Here is a 17,028-nt window from a genome sequence, read left to right as displayed (position 1 = left end):
CTTGCCTGAAAGCAGAGAATACCAGAAATAAGTTTACCTGTGTTTTATTGACTATGCAAAGGCATTTGACTGTGTGGATCGTAACAAATTATGGCTAACATTACTAGGAATGGGAATTCCAGGACACTTAATTGTGCTTGTAAGGAACCTGTACTCAGGCCAAGAGGCAGTCATCTGGACAGAACGAGGGGACACTAAGTGATTTAAAATCAGGAAAATTGCGCGTCAGGTAATTTTTATGAAAGATGTAAGCTCTGTATCTAGATTTATTATTTTGTGGGTGTATCCCCAGTTGTTACAATACCATTTGTTGGAAAGACTATCCTTTCTCCACTAAATTGCCTTTTCTACTTCCTCAAAGATTCCAAACCAAACTCACTGTCATTGAGCCAATTCTGACTCATATCAACCTTATAGGGCAGAGTAGAACTGCTCTGTATGGTTTCCAAGGCTGTAAATCTTTACGGAAGGAGGCTATCACAAATTTCTCCCACAGGCTGGCTGGTGGGTTCCAATAGCCAGCTGTTTGACTAGCAGCTGAATGCTTAACCATGTGCCACCAGGGCTCCTCCTCAAATATTAGTTGACTATACTTGTGTGAGTCTATTTCTGGACTCTTTATTCTGTTCCACTGAGCTATTTGTATGTTCCTTCACCAATTACCACACTCTTTTTTTTTTTTTTTTTCTTGATCACTTTTTTTATAGCTTTATACTGAGTTTTGAAGTTAGGTAGTGTCAGTCCTACAGCTTTGTTTTTCTTCAATATTATGCTGACTATTCTGGGTCCTTTGCCTTTCCATACAAACTTTAGAATCAGCTTGTCAATATCCAAAAAAAGAACTTGTTAGAATTACGATTAGGATTGTATGGAATCTTTTGATCAAGTTGGAAAGAATTGGCATCTTAATAATATTAGGTTTTCCTAACCAGGAACAGGGAATATCTCTCCATTTATTTAGATCTTTGATTTCTCTCATCAGTTTTGTAGTTTTCCTCATATATTTTCTTAGATTTATACCTGAATATTTCTTTCTTTTTTATTGGTAAACAGTAATCTCAACGGTAGGAGCCTTGGTGGCACATGGTTAAGCATTCAGCTGGAGCAATGGTTAAGCGCTCAGCTGATAACTGAAAAGCTGAAGGTTCAAACCCACCCAACCACTGCACAGGAGAAAAGACCTAGTGATCTCCTCCCATAAAGATTACAGCCTAGGAAACCCTATGAGGCAGTTCTACTCTGTCATATAGGGTTGTTATGAGTCAGAATCAACTCAATGGCACACATCAATTTAAATGGTGTTGTGTTTTTCATTTCAAATTCCACTTGTTCATTGATGGTATATAGGAAAGCAATTGACTTTTGTATGTTAACCTTGCATCTTGCTACATTTTATAACCACTTAGTAGTTACAGGAGCTTTTTTGTCAATTTTTTAGGATTTTCCATATAGACAATCACATCAAGTGAACAAAAAGATTTATGTATGCTTTTTATTCCCTTTTCTTCTCTTTTCCCTAGAGTTTACAATATACAATTACAATTACTCTAAGTCCACCTTCAAGTAACACTGTACCACTTCACGGTTAGTGCATGTACCTTATAACAGAATATTCACAATTCTTCCCTCCTGTTCTTTATAACATTGCTGTCATAGATTTCAACTATCTGTAAGGTATAAGCTATAATCATCCAATATATTGTTGCTATTATTATTTTAAAGAAGCTGTTGTCTGTTATATCAGTTAAGAATACTGACATCTCTTCAAGCTCACTAATTCTTTCCTTGACCAAGTCCAACCTACTAATGAGCCTATCAAAGGTATTTTTCATTTCTATTACAATGTTTTTGATTTATAGCATTTTCTTTTGAGTTTTTCTTAGAGTTTCAATCTCTTTGCTCAGATTACCCATCTGTTCAGTTTGTTTCTTTTTGTGAGGGTGAGAGGATCACTTCCAATCTCCTTACATGGGGAACTGGAACCTTGCATTTAGCTACCTTTATAAAATGCCAATACCTATATGGAGTAAGGTTTTATTTATTAATTTAACAAACACTTAAATAGGACTTACTGTGTACCCTTCTGTGTGGTCTACATATAGCATGATGACAGATGACAATGTGGTTAGGACAGACTAGGTGATGCTGATGTAACAACTAACTCCCAATTCCAGTGGCTTACAACACACAGATTCATTTTCCATCCGTGCTACATGTATGTCACAAACTGTTGGGCAGGAGGGGCCCTGCTCTCTCTGCTGCCTCAGGGACCTAAGCTGGAAGAGGCTCCACCATTTAGTAGCTCTAACATTTGGAACACAGTTTCCTTGGTTGCTTCAGAAGGCAACAAACAGCTGGAAGGCTGTGTACTGACACTTTTATGTTTTTGCTCGGAAGTGACACATATCAATTACTTCCAGGACCCATCAACCAGAACTGGTCTCCTGCCCCAGCCTGATTTCTGGGTGCTGGAAAGTGTGCAGTGGCAGATGGAATATTTGATTAGCTTCTGTCTTAGTTGGGGTTCTCTAGAGAAGCAAAACCAGCAAATCCTATAAATAGCTCTATAGAGAGATATATACCAAGGAAATGGCTCACATAGAGGCTGGAACATCCCAAGTCCATGGATCAGGCTGGAGACTTCTCCTGATTCATGCAGCCACAGGGGCTGGCAAACCCAAGATTGGCAGGTCAAAGAGCTGGACTCCTGCTTACAGGCTGCAAAGGCTGACAAATCCTAAGATTGGCAGGCAAGACAGCAGGTAAGTGCTAGCTCAAGTCCCAAGAACTGGAGGTCAGATGGACAGGAGACAGCTACAGGATCCAGAGTAAGCAAAAGCCCTTGACCCTTGCCGGAGAGTCCACCAATATTGGATGCAGGCAACACCCCCAAGGAAGCCCCGTTTCAACTGATTGGCTACTCACAGTAGATCCCATCATGGAGGTGATCACAACATCATACGACTGCCAAACCACTGAGAATCATGGCCCAACCAAGTCGACACATAACATTAACCATCACAGCATTCCTGGCTCTGTCACAGACAGGTGCTCTTAGTAGCTCCATTTCACAGATTAAAAAAACAGAGGCTCAGGGAAGTTAAGGGTCTTGCCTCAGATCATACTGCGGCTGTCCTGCTTGTAACCAGCACACTGTCTTGCCTCGCTCAGTTTCCCTACTTTGATGTGTGTGATTTTTGTCATAAGTTTCTATTCTCCTGACACCCATCTAAGATCATCCCACAGGCAAACAGGAGACAGAGAAGCACTATGAGGTTGGTGCTGGGGCATTCTCAGGCCAGGATGAGGGCTGGGACAGCTAGCCAGAAAGTAGCAGGAAGCAGGACTTAATTAGAGGAGATGAAAGGCACCAAAACACTTTAGCATGTGTCCTTTGTGGGCCCAGTTGGTCCCCTGAGTGTCTTCATAGAAGGAGTGTAAAGCTGAGTTTGGCTTTTCCAGAGAGAAGGTCCCTGTGAGAAGGCCCAGGTCTTCTGAAGGCTCTATAATCCCTTCACAAGATCCTGTGGTGAAACACCAAGTCAAGACCAGGTGGCAGCCCTGCCTGTACAGACAAAGCTATGAAACATGTGTCTTGGGTGGTGGTTCTCCACATGAGATGAAAACATGATCCCCCTTTGTCTTATTTGCACCTTACGAAAAGTTTGTGATATTTGTCCTATCCCAAACAACAGAACCACGAGCTATATTAAAAACTCACATTGTACTACTAATGACTCTTCCTGGCTCTGGGAGTCCCACCCTACTGGATGCTGGAATGTTACACTGGGAACTCGGGTGCTCACAGGGTTCTCCCTGTGATCCCCCAACACACCCCCCTCTCATGGCAATGATAATTCATAATGGTATTGGCTGCTTCTTGTCTTCTCACAGCCCATTTATTCTCAAGGACAGGAAGTGACCTTGTGTGATTTATATTAGTAACTTGATTTCAGGGCCGGGTTCACCCAAGACACTGGGAAAAGTCTGGGCAAAGGACAGGTGGAACATTGAATGAACAGGCATATGGATGGATGTGTAGACAGCTCCCTCAGACATCCTTTGAACTGGGCCTTCTCTAGGGGTCTCCACAGTGTTGGTAGCACATCATCGATTCCTTCATGATGCCCTGTACAATGCCAATCCTTCTTGACCATGGTTGTTCACTTGTCTCCCCTCAACCTGGAGTATTCACAAAGCTCTCTGCTCATTTTGGAAAGCATGGGGACATTCAAGAGTCACTGCAGGGAAAATAAAACTGTGTGGAACAAGAATTCTAAAGACAGCAAGTTCAACTTTGCAAATTTGTAGTATAAGGAATTGCTCCCCATGAAATTATAAGAGTGAATTGTGAAATATTGGAAATTTCAAGATTCACCACACTGAAGTTCACTTACAGAATATAGCAAAGATTAATGGGCCCTATCAAACCAAACAGCCCCAGCGTCCTTTCCCTCCCCACCCGCCGCAGACCCTCCACCTCTTCTGCTGTCTGAAATTGATCGAACATGAAATCAGGATGCATTCATAATTACAGGCAATTGGAATAGGAAAGTTAGAAATGAAGAAGGATCAGTATTTGGAAAATATGGCCTTAGTGTTAGAAACGATGATGGAGATTGCATGATAGAATTTTGCAATACTAACCACTTCTTCATTGCAAATACCTTTTCTCAACAAGATAAATGGTGACTATGCACGTGGACATCACCAGATGGAATACACAGAAATCAAATCAACTACATTTGTGGAAAGAGACGGTGGAAAAACTCAATATCATCAGTCAGAACAAAGCAAGGTGCTGATTGAGGGACAGACCATCAACTGCTCATATGCAAGTTCAAGGTGAAACTGAAGAAAATTTGAACAAGTCCATGAGAGCCAAAGTACTACCTTGAATATATCCCAGCTGAATTTAGAGACCATCTCAAGAATAGATTTAACACATTGAAAATTAATGACCGAAGACCAGATAAGCTGTGGAATGACATCAAGGACATCATACATGAAGAAAGTAAAACGTCATTAAAAAAAAAAGGAAACAGGAGGCGGAGCCAAGATGGCAGACTAGGCAGACGCTACCTCGGATCCCTCTTACAACAAAGACACGGAAAAACAAGTGAATCAATCACATACATAACAATCTACGAACCCTGAACAACAATCACAGATTTAGAGATGGAGAACGAACTAATATGGGGAAGCAGCGATTGTTTCCAGAGCCTGGAGCCAGCGTACCAGTCAGGTACGGCACAAGCACAGTGAGCTGCTCCACCCCCCTGAACTAACCCCGGGAGGGGGACCAGCCGGTTCGCCGGCGGCGTGGGACGCAGCCGGTAGAAGTCCCCGGGAGGCAGTGACTGGTCTTGGAACGGGAAGAGCAGCATCCCAGCCGGGGAACCGTCCTGCCGGGATTTGGACTAGATGCAGCGGATTTTCTGGAAAAACTAGTTCCCCAGTGATGGCTCGGAGACAACAATCCATATCAAAACACTTAAAGCAGCAGACCATGACAGCTTCTCCAACCCCCCAAACAAAAGAATCAAAATCTTTCCCAAATGAAGATACTATCCTGGAAATATCAGATACAGAATATAAAAAACTAATTTACAGAATGCTTAAAGATATCACAAATGAAATTAGGATAAATGCAGAAAAAGCCAAGGAACACACCGATAAAACTGTTGAAGAACTCAAAAAGATTATTCAAGAACATAGTGGAAAAATTAATCAGTTGCAAGAATCCATAGAGAGACAGCATGTAGAAATCCAAAAGATTAACAATAAAATTTCAGAATTAGACAACGCAATAGGAAGTCAGAGGAGCAGACTCGAGCAATTAGAATGCAGACTGGGACATCTGGAGGACCAGGGAATCAACACCAACATAGCTGAAAAAAAATCAGATAAAAGAATTAAAAAAAATGAAGAAACCCTAAGAATCATGTGGGACTCTATCAAGAAGGATAACCTGCGGGTGATTGGAGTCCCAGAACAGGGAGGGGGGACAGAAAACACAGAGAAAATAGTTGAAGAACTCCTGACACAAAACTTCCCTGACATCATGAAAGACGAAAGGATATCTATCCAAGATGCTCATCGAACCCCATTTAAGATTGATCCAAAAAGAAAAACACCAAGACATATTATCATCAAACTCACCAAAACCAAAGATAAACAGAAAATTTTAAAAGCAGCCAGGGAGAAAAGAAAGGTTTCCTTCAAGGGAGAATCAATAAGAATAAGTTCAGACTACTCAGCAGAAACCATGCAGGCAAGAAGGGAATGGGACGACATATACAGAACACTGAAGGAGAAAAACTGCCAGCCAAGGATCATATATCCAGCAAAACTCTCTCTGAAATATGAAGGCGAAATTAAGATATTTACAGATAAACACAAGTTTAGAGAATTTGCAAAAACCAAACCAAAGCTACAAGAAATACTAAAGGATATTGTTTGGTCAGAGAACCAATAATATCAGATATCAGCACAACACAAGGTCACAAAACAGAACGTCCTGATATCAAGTCAAATAGGGAAATCACAAAAACAAACAAATTAAGATTAATTAAAAAAAAAATACACATAACAGGGAATTATGGAAGTCAATAGGTAAAAGATCACAATAATCAAAAAGAGGGACTAAATACACGAGGCATTGAACTGCCATATGGAGAGTGATACAAGGCAATATAGAACAATACAAGTTAGGTTTTTACTTAGAAAAATAGGGGTAAATAATAAGGTAACCACAAAAAGGTATAACAACTCTATAACTCAAGATAAAAACCAAGAAAAACGTAACGACTCAACTAACATAAAGTCAAACACTATGAAAATGAGGATCTCACAATTTACTAAGAAAAAGGCCTCAGCACAAAAAAGTATGTGGAAAAATGAAATTGTCAACAACACACATAAAAAGGCATCAAAATGACAGCACTAAAAACTGATTTATCTATAATTACCCTGAATGTAAATGGACTAAATGCACCAATAAAGAGACAGAGAGTCACAGACTGGATAAAGAAACACGATCCATCTATATGCTGCCTACAAGAGACACACCTTAGACTTAGAGACACAAACAAACTAAAACTAAAAGGATGGAAAAAAATATATCAAGCAAACAATAAGCAAAAAAGAAGAGGAGTAGCAATATTAATTTCTGACAAAATAGACTTTAGACTTAAATCCACCACAAAGGACAAAGAAGGACACTATATAATGATAAAAGGGACAATTGATCAGGAAGACATAACCATATTAAATATTTACGCACCCAATGACAGGGCTGCAAGATACATAAATCAAATTTTAACAGAATTGAAAAGCGAGATAGATACCTCCACAATTATAGTAGGCAACTTCAACACACCACTTTTGGAGAAGGACAGGACATCCAGTAAGAAGCTCAATAGAGACACGGAAGATCTAATTACGACAATCAACCAACTTGACCTCATTGACTTATACAGAACTCTCCACCCAACTGCTGCAAAATATACTTTTTTTTCTAGTGCACATGGAACATTCTCTACAATAGACCACATGTTAGGTCATAAAACAAACCTTTGCAGAGTCCAAAACATCGAAATATTACAAAGCATCTTCTCAGAACACAAGGCAATAAAACTAGAAATCAATAACAGAAAAACTAGGGAAAAGAAATCAAATACTTGGAAAATGAACAATACCCTCCTGAAAAAAGACTGGGTTATAGAAGACATCAAGGAGGGAATAAGGAAATTCATAGAAAGCAATGAGAATGAAAATACTTCCTATCAAAACCTCTGGAACACAGCAAAAGCAGTGCTCAGAGGTCAATTTATATCGATAAATGCACACATACAAAAAGAAGAAAGAGCCCAAATCAGAGAACTGTCCCTACAACTTGAACAAATAGAAACTGAGCAACAAAAGAATCCATCAGGCACCAGAAGAAAACAAATAATAAAAATTAGAGCTGAACTAAATGAATTAGAGAACAGAAAAACAATTGAAAGAATTAACAAAGCCAAAAGCTGGTTCTTTGAAAAAATTAACAAAATTGATAAACCATTGGCCAGACTGACTAAAGAAATACAGGAAAGGAAACAAATAACCCGAATAAGAAACGAGAAGGACCACATCACAACAGAACCAAATGAAATTAAAAGAATCATTTCAGATTATTATGAAAAATTGTACTCTAACAAATTTGAAAACCTAGAAGAAATGGATGAATTCCTGGAAAAGCACTACCTACCTAAACTAACACATTCAGAAGTAGAACAACTAAATAGACCCATAACAAAAAAAGAGATTGAAACGGTAATCAAAAAACTCCCAACAAAAAAAAGCCCTGGCCCGGACGGCTTCACTGCAGAGTTCTACCAAACTTTCAGAGAAGAGTTAACACCACTACTTCTGAAGGTATTCCAAAGCATAGAAAATGACGGAATACTCATTCTATGAAGCCACCATCTCCCTGATACCAAAACCAGGTAAAGACATTACAAAAAAAGAAAATTATAGACCTATATCCCTCATGAACATAGATGCAAAAATCCTCAACAAAATTCTAGCCAATAGAATCCAACAACACATCAAAAAAATAATTCACCCTGATCAAGTGGGATTTATACCAGGTATGCAAGGCTGGTTTAATATCAGAAAAACCATTAATGTTATCCATCACATAAATAAAACAAAAGACAAAAACCACATGATCTTATCAATTGATGCAGAAAAGGCATTTGACAAAGTCCAACACCCATTTATGATAAAAACTCTTACCAAAATAGGAATTGAAGGAAAATTCCTCAACATAATAAAGGGCATCTATGCAAAGCCAACAGCCAATATCACTCTAAATGGAGAGAACCTGAAAGCATTTCCCTTGAGAACAGGAACCAGACAAGGATGCCCTTTATCACCGCTCTTATTCAACATCGTGCTGGAAGTCCTAGCCAGGGCAATTAGGCTAGACAAAGAAATAAAAGGTATCCAGATTGGCAAGGAAGAAGTAAAGTTATCACTATTTGCAGATGACATGATTATATACACAGAAAACCCTAAGGAATCCTCCAGAAAACTACTGAAACTAATAGAAGGGTTTGGCAGAGTCTCAGGTTATAAAGTAAACATACAAAAATCACTTGGATTCCTCTATATCAACAAAAAGAACACCGAAGAGGAAATAACCAAACCAATACCATTCACAGTAGCCCCCAAGAAGATAAGATACTTAGGAATAAATCTTACCAAGGATGTAAAAGACCTATACAAAGAAAACTACAAAGCTCTACTACAAGAAATTCAAAAGGACATACTTAAGTGGAAAAACATACCTTGCTCATGGATAGGAAGACTTAACATAGTAAAAATGTCTATTCTACCAAAAGCCATCTATGCATATAACGCACTTCCGATCCAAATTCCAATGTCATCTTTTAAGGGGATAGAGAAACAAATCACCAATTTCATATGGAAGGGAAAGAAGCCCCGGATAAGCAAAGCACTACTGAAAAAGAAGAAGAAAGTGGGAGGCCTCACTTTACCTGATTTCAGAACCTATTATATAGCCACAGTAGTCAAAACAGCCTGGTACTGGTACAACAACAGGCACATAGACCAATGGAACAGAATTGAGAACCCAGACATAGATCCATCCACGTATGAGCAGCTGATATTTGACAAAGGACCAGTGTCAATTAATTGGGGAAAAGATAGCCTTTTTAAAAATGGTGCTGGCATAACTGGATATCCATTTGCAAAAAAATGAAACAGGACCCATACCTTACACCATGCACAAAAACTAACTCCAAGTGGATCAAAGACCTAAACATAAAGACTAAAACGATAAAGATCATGGAAGAAAAAATAGGGACAACTCTAGGAGACCTAATACAAGGTATAAACAGAATACAAAACATTACCAAAAATGATGAAGAGAAACCCGATAACTGGGAGCTCCTAAAAATCAAACACCTATGCTCATCTGAAGACTTCTCCAAAAGAGTAAAAAGACCACCTACAGACTGGGAAAGAATTTTCAGCTATGACATCTCCGATCAGCGCCTGATCTCTAAAATCTACATGATTCTGTCAAAACCCAACCACAAAAAGACAAACAACCCAATCAAAAAGTGGGCAAAGGATATGAACACACATTTCACTAAAGAAGATATTCAGGCAGCCAACAGATACATGAGAAAATGCTCTCGATCATTAGCCATTAGAGAAATGCAAATTAAAACTACGATGAGATTCCATCTCACACTAACAAGGCTGGCATTAATCCAAAAAACACAAAATAATAAATGTTGGAGAGGCTGCGGAGAGATTGGAACTCTTATACACTGCTGGTGGGAATGTAAAATGGTACAACCACTTTGGAAATCTATCTGGCGTTATCTTAAACAGTTAGAAATAGAACTACCATACCACCCAGAAATCCCACTCCTGGGAATATACCCCAGAGATACAAGAGCCTTCATACAAACAGATATATGCCCACCCATGTTTATTGCAGCACTGTTTACAATAGCAAAAAGTTGGAAGCAACCAAGATGTCCGTCAACGGATGAATGGGTAAATAAATTGTGGTATATTCACACAATGGAATACTACGCATCGATAAAGAACAGTGAAGAATCTGTGAAACATTTCATAACATGGAGGAACCTGGAAGGCATTATGCTGAGCGAAATGAGTCAGAGGCAAAAGGACAAATATTGTATAAGACCACTATTATAAGATCTTGAGAAATAGTAAACCTGAGAAGAACACATACTTTTGTGGTTACGAGTGTGGGAGGGAGGGAGGGTGGGAGAGGGTTTTTTACTGATTAATCAGTAGATAAGAACTGCTTTAGGTGAAGGGAAAGACAACACTCAATACATGGAAGGTCAGCTCAATTAGACTGGACCAAAAGCAAAGAAGTTTCCGGGATAAAATGAAAGCTTCAAAGGTCAGCGGAGCAAGGGCGGGGGTCTGGGGAACATGGTTTGCGGGGACTTCTAAGTCAATTGGCAATATAATTCTATTATGAAAACATTCTGCATCCCACTTTGAAATGTGGCGTCTGGGGTCTTAAACGCTAACAAGCGGCCATCTAAGATGCATCAATTGGTCTCAACCCACCTGGAGCAAAGGAAAATGAAGAACACCAAGGCCACACGACAACTAAGAGCCCAACAGACAGAAAGGGCCACATGAACCAGAGACCTACATCATCCTGAGAGCAGAAGAACTAGTTGGTGCCCGGCCACAATCGATGACTGCCCTGACAGGGAGCACAGCAGAGGACCCATGAGGGAGCAGGAGATCAGTGGGATACAGACCCCAAATTCTCATAAAAAGACCAAACTTAATGGTCTGACTGAGACTAGAGGAATCCCGGCGGCCATGCTCCCCAGACCTTCTGTTGGCACAGGACGGGAACCATCCCCGAAGACAACTCATCAGACATGAAAGGGACTGGTCAGCGGGTGGGAGAGAGATGCTGATGAAGAGTGAGCTAATTATATCAGGTGGACACTTGAGATTGTGTTGGCAACTCTTGTCTGGAGGGGGGATGGGAGGATAGAGAGAGAGGGAAGCTGGCAAAATTGTCACGAAAGGAGAGACTGAAAGGGCTGACTCAAAAGGGGGAGAGCAAGTGGGAGTAGGGAGTGAGATGTATGTAAACTTATATGTGACAGACTGATTGGATTTGTAAATGTTCACCTGAAGCTTAATAAAAGTTAATAATAAAAAAAAAAAGGAAACAAAGAAGAGACCAAAACTGATGTCAGAAGAGACTCTGAAACGTGCTTTTGAATGTCCAGTAGCTAAAGCAAAAGGAAGAAATGATCAAGTAAAAGAGCTGAACAGATTTCAAAGGGCCACTTGAGAATCCAAAGTAAAGTATTATAAAGACACGTGCAAAGAACTGGAGCTAGGAACCCAAAAGGGAAGAACAAACTTGGCATTTCCCAAGCTGAAAGAACTGAAGAAAAAATTCAAGCCTTGAGTTGCAATAGTAAAGGATTCTATGGGGAAAATATTAAATGATGCAGAAAGCATCAAAAGAAGATGGAAGGAATATACAGAGTCGTTATACCAAATAGAATTGGTCGATGTTCAAACATTTCAGTAGGTAGTATATGATCAGGAACTGATGGTACTGAAGGAAGAAGTCCAAGCTGCACTGAAGGCACTGGGGAAAAACAAGGCTCCAGGAATTGACGGAATACCAACTGGGATGTTTCAACAAATGGATGTAGCACTGGAAGTGCTCACTTGTCTATGCTAAGAAATTTGGAAGACAGCTACCTGGCCAACTGACTGAAAGAGATCCATATTTATGCCTATTCCCAAGAATGGTGATCCAACCAAATGTGGAAATTATCGAACAATATCATTAATATCACACACAAGTAAAATTTTGCTGAAGATCATTCAAAAGCAGCTGCAGCAGTATATTGACAGGGACCTGCCAGATATTCAAGCCAGATTCAGAAGAGGACGTGGAACCAGGGTTATCATTGCTGATGTCAGATGGATCCTGGCTGAAAGCAGAGAATATCAGTGTTGTATCAATTACACAAAGGTGTTCAACTGTGTAGATCACAACAAATTATCGATAACATCATGAAGAATGGGGATTCCAGAACACTTAGTTGTGCTCATGAGGAAACTGTACATAGATCAAGAGGCAATTTTTCAAACAGAACAAGGGAGTACTGTGTGATTTAAAGTCAGGAAAGGTGTGTGTCAGTGCTGTATTCTTTCACCATATTTATTCAGTCTGTTTGCTGAGCAAACAATCTGAGAAATTGAATTTTATGAAGAAGAACAAGGCATCAGGATAGGAGGAAGACTCGTTAACAACCTGAGTTATACAGATGACACAATCTTGCTTGCTGAAAGTACAGAGGACCTGAAGCACTTATTGATGAAGATCAAAGGCTACAGCCTTCAGTATGGATTACATCTCAACAAAAAGAAAACAAAAATCCTCACAACTAGACCAATAAGCAATATAATGATAAACAGAGAAAATATTGAAGTTCTCAAGGATTTCATTCTACTTGGATCCACGATCAACACCCATGGAAGCAGCAGTCAAGAAATCAAAAGAGACATTGATTGCATTGGGCAAATCTGCTGCAAAAGATTTCTTTAAAGTATTAAAAAGCAAAGATGTCACCTTGAAGGCTAATGTATGCCTGACCCAAGCCGTGGTGTTTTTAATTGCCTCATATGCATGAGAAAGCTGGACAATGAATAAGAAAGACAGAAGGATTGACGCCTTTGAATTGTGGTGTTAGAGAATAATATTGAATATACCATAGACTGCCAAAAGAAGGAACATATCTGTCTTGGAAGAAGTAGAATCGGAGTGCTCCTTAGAAGCAAGGATGGCAAGACTATGTCTCACATACTATGGACATGTTGTCAGGAGGGATCAGTCCCCGGAGATGGACATCATGCTTGGTAAAGTAGAGGGTTAGCAAAAAAGAAGAAAATCTTCAATTAGATGAATTGACACAGTGGCTGCAATAATGGGCTCCAGCATAACAATGATTGTGAGGATGGCACAGGATCAGGCAGTGTTTCATTCTGTTATACATAGGGTCACTACGAGTTGGAACCAACTCAATGGCACCTAACAACAACAATATTCAGAAGTCTTAACACAATCAGAGACACGATCTGATTTCAGTTTTCAAAACTACCATACCCTGTATAACTTCTAATATAATAGTGGGAGGGGAATGAATGATAAAAATGGGCAGAGATTTCTACTACTTTTTACACACCTGCCACTCTACCAATAACAACTGGAAAAGGTGGGAAAATTTGTTTTTAAATGTTTTAAAAAACACTGCAGACATTTCAAGTCAGTGATGATTTGAGACATCAAGGTCCCAGAGAGAAGGAAGCAAAGAGGTGAGTCTGACATTCACTATCAGGACTCCCATCTAATCTAACTGTTAGCCAGTGAGGATGCACTGCTGAAGCTGAACAAAGCTTTTGGCAATCTCTCAGGATTTCTGGGAAGAAAGGTAAGGCCATGGCCCACCAATGAGGAGGCGATCTAGTAATCCCTTCAGGCTCTCAGTTCTGTTATCCAAAGGGGTACAACTTCAAAGTAATGATGGACTACAAAAAGGCCTACCCTCAAATGTAAAATGGTGCAGCTGCTGTGGAAAACAGTCTGGCAGGGACTCAAAATGTTAAAGGCTAATCTCATGAGCTAGCAATTCCACTTCTAGTGAATTCATGTCCATATATAAACTTGTATATGAATACATATAGCAACATTATTCATAATAGCCACAAAGTGGAAACAACCCAAATGTTCACCAACTGATAACTGGATAAACAAAATGTAGTACATCCATACAATGGAATAGTATTTGGCCCAAAAAAGGAATGAAGTTCTGATACATGCTACAAAATGGATCAACCTGGAAAACATTATGCTGAGTGAAAGAAGTCACAAAAGGACAAATACTTTGTGATTCCAGTGATACGAAATGTCCAGAATAGGCAAATATAGAGAAAGAAAATAGGTTAGTTGTTGCCTGGAGGTGAGAGTGAGGAGAAGAGGAGTGGGGGTGGAGAGGTGGGTGTGTTTATGTTGACCGCTAATGGGTTCAGTGTTTCCTTTTTGGGTGATGAAAATGTCCCAAAATTAATTATGCTGATAGTTAAACAATTATGTGAATATACTAAAAGCCATTGAATTGTACACTTTAAATGGTTGAACTGTATATTTGAATTATATCTCAACAAAAGTGATACAAAAAAAAAAGGCCCACTCACATACACTGAGACCCAGATTCAAGTCAGTTCAGAGTATGAGCTCTTTCCCTATGCTAAAAGCCATCCAGAAGCAAATACAAATCCTCACTGGATAAGTGCCACAACATCCAAAGCCTCAAATTATATCTATAATTTCTTTATACTTGTTGCTAGTATTAATCAGAAGAAAGAAAAAAAAAACAGTTCTGCAAAACAAGTGACTTAAACAAAAAGAAAAAATAGATATTAAAAACAGATCACTGGTGAAGTAAATATTAGTTATCAGGGATGGATGTCAAAATAATTGTGATTAATGTGTTCAATAAACTAAATGATAGAGAGTTTAGGAAAAAAATCAAAGGAAATTCTAAATTAAAAACAGAAGAACCAAAATAAAAACTCAAGAAATAAGTCTTATAATAGCATATTAAGCACAATGAAGAAAGCATTCATGCACTGAAAGATGGGACAGAAGAACATATTTGGACTGAAGCAGAAGACGGAAAATAGAGAAGAGATCATAGAAGACTTATGGAACATAGTGAGAAAAGTTTTGCATTTTGTAATTGGGATCCCAAAGGAAGGAGGAGAGAAAATGAAGCAAAGGCAAATTTTGAAAAGATAATGGCAATAAATTTTCTTACAACTGATGAAAGCTATTGAGCCACAGATTGAAAAGTATTACAAACTGTAAGAAAACAATACCTAGACACATCAGAGATAAATCTTTTGAGCTGCTAGGAACAACAACAAAAAAAAAAAAACAGATTACCTTCACCAGAGTAACATAAGACTGACAGACGGCTCCTCTCAGAAGCAATGAAAGCCAGATGAAAATGGACTGGCACCTTTAAAGACCAGAAAGAAAATAACTGCCAACTGTCTTGAAGAATAAAGACAAAAAAAAAAAAAAATCTTTTTCAAACAAACTAAAATTGAAAGAATTAATCACCAGGAGATCCAGACTAGCAGACATACTTCAGGCTGAAGTGTGAAAATGCAGGAATGAATGAAAAGGAACGGAAAGAATAAATATGTGAGCAAATCTAAATGATTATTGACTGTATAAACAAAAATAATAACTATGTCATGTGGAGTTTAAATTATATGTAGAATTTATATATAGGACAACAATATCACAAAATTTAGGAGGCAGTAAACAAACAAAGTGTTCTAGGGCCCAAACATACTTAGAAAATAGTAAACATATTTATTTAAATTAGACTTATGTCATTACTCAAAGATACATGCTATAACCTCAAGGCTAATCCCTAAAATAATAATAAAAGAATGTATACCTAACAAGTTAACAAAGAGGTAAAAAACTAAGTAAATACATATTTAATGGTTCTAGAAGAAGAAATCGAAGAAAAAGAAACATAGAATAAAAGAGACAAAAAGAAATAATGAAGAACATGACATGTTTGAATCCAAAATAAATCAGTAATTGTACTAAATGTACCATATTTTATGCAAATAATGTTCACCTTTTACGTTTGTTTGCAAACTGCACCCTTCACCCATGAGATATTTTTGTAAGTGCTGCTATGTCAATTCTTTTTTTTACATGTTGCTGTAAAAAAAATTTAGCATAGTGTGCTTACAAAAATACCTTGTGGGAAGAGGGTGTTGTTTGCAAACAAATGTAGAAGGTGCATGTTATTTGCATAAAAATATGGTAAATGAACTGAACATTCAAAAAATTAAGATAGACTATATTAAAAAAATATATATATATGTTATTTATAAGCTAAACACCTATAAGGACACAGAAAGGTTAAAAGAATTAAAAAGATACACCATGAAAACACTAACAAAAAGCAGTTGATGTAAAAATACTAACTAATATCAGACAAAGTAGATTTTAAGTCAAAATCTAAAAGAAAAAAAAATTAATAGATGTAAAGAGGGACATTTTCAAATGATAAGATCACCACTGCACCAGGAAGGTATAACAATTCTAAACATGTATGCACTTAGTAGCATAATTTTAAATTACATGAGGCAAATAAATACTGATGAAACCTAACGGACAAATAGAAAAAATCTATGAACTTAGTGGTAGACTTAAACACTCTTCTCTCAACAACAAGCACAAAAAAAAAAAAAAAAAAAAATTAAGGATATAGAAGATCTGAACAACACGATTAACAAACTTGATCTAGCTGACGAATAGAGAACTACACCCAACTGCAGAATTCATTCTTTTCAAATGCATATGAAATATCTAACAAAATTGGCAACACA

The sequence above is a fragment of the Loxodonta africana genome, chromosome 6 (genome assembly GCF_030014295.1).
Source record: "Loxodonta africana isolate mLoxAfr1 chromosome 6, mLoxAfr1.hap2, whole genome shotgun sequence".
Classification (NCBI taxonomy): domain Eukaryota; kingdom Metazoa; phylum Chordata; class Mammalia; order Proboscidea; family Elephantidae; genus Loxodonta; species Loxodonta africana.
Note: the sequence above shows the minus strand (reverse complement) of the source record.